This window comes from Galeopterus variegatus, unplaced genomic scaffold, assembly GCF_000696425.1.
Source record: "Galeopterus variegatus unplaced genomic scaffold, G_variegatus-3.0.2 Scaffold3243, whole genome shotgun sequence".
In the NCBI taxonomy this organism is placed as follows: domain Eukaryota; kingdom Metazoa; phylum Chordata; class Mammalia; order Dermoptera; family Cynocephalidae; genus Galeopterus; species Galeopterus variegatus.
In genome coordinates, this window is record NW_007729354.1 from 100,507 (window position 1) to 102,057 (window position 1,551).

Genomic DNA, 1,551 nt, shown 5'->3' on the forward strand with positions numbered 1-1,551 from the left:
GTAATGGACAAAAATCAGAACACCATATAGCCATGATAAAAATGAAAAACTAACGAACAAACAAAAAAGATCATATGTGTCAGAGTTGTAAAAGTTGTATATAGTTCTTTTTCAGAGGAATAGTAAATGAATTGCTATTTGTTCATACATTAAATAGAATGAATTTGGTTGTTTAATTCATAGGTTAATTATGATATTGATATTTAAAGCCCATTATTGTTTCTAAAAGAAATAGACCAGAGTGAGTGTATATTGAGTTTCCTTATTATAATAGGAATTACCCTTGATAAGCTTGGGGCCTTTCAATGGGCAAAAGTGCATGGTTTAGGGAATGCTGAGTGGAGGGTAAAGAGGTTTTGGTGATAGAGTGGTGGTGTAAGAGCTGGTGTGATTTTCTCATCTTTTGACTCCACTATAAACAGGTTTATGATTGACAATACAAAAAGCATTTTTTTAGGGAATTCTATTTCTTGGTAACAGAGTACGAATATTCAAACATGAGAGGGACTAAAAGTCAAGGCTTCTAATTTATTACAATTGTCAAATAAGAAGTGATGAAAGTAAGAGGAGAGCTGCAGTATCAATGAAAATAAAGATTTTTAAAGGCAAATACACAGAAATTAACAACTAAGTAGATCTGAGAATGGGAATACAATTTGAAATCATTTTGGGGAAAGCAAGGCACACAGAATAACATTTAGACTTTGGTCCCATTTAATGCTTTTACCAATTTGCATCATATATTTTAATAGAATAAAATCATTAAAGTCAAAGTAATTTTTTTTTAACTTCAATTTTTTTCTACATATTGGCTGGCCCATGTATCTTTTTTCAAATACACAATACTCATTTTAATGAGGTAGTTCTGCAAATAATAAAATGTTCAAAGTGCAATGTACATAAACAAATAAGACAATTAATATGTTATGTTATTTTGGTACATCAATCGGCTGGTTTGTTTATATTTTGGTGTTCATCTTCCTAATCAATGGGAATTCTAAGATTAATTCCTTAAATTTTAAAGTAGGCACTATTTTAAAGAAAATGAAGGATATTTATAAGATTATTCTGCTTTTATCATATTTCTACAAGCTTTATAATGTTATTTGGCGTCAAATTAATTACCATTTTAATGATTTTACCAGTAATTAGGAAGAAAATAACTTACAACATAATATACTAATCTCTTTTGCAGTCTAAACCAGCTTTGGAATTGGTCATTTCATCCATATTCAAATCAACAATCGAGAAACCATAATGTAAATTTAGTTGCCTTCTGCACTGCATTCACCATTTAGAGTACTTAAGTAGCATTTTATTTTATTTTTTTATTTTATTATTTTTTTCCGTTTTTTGTCTTTTTTTTCGTGACCGGCAACGGATCGCAACCCTCGGTGTTGCGCCCACACCTCGCTCACCCAGTGAGCGGCCGGTCTGTATGTGGGATCCAAACCCTTGGCGGGAGTGCTGCCGCACTACCAAGTGGCGCGCTGTAGCAGTGCACCACCGGGCCGGCCCTTAAGTAGCATTTTAATGACATTTCTTTTTGAT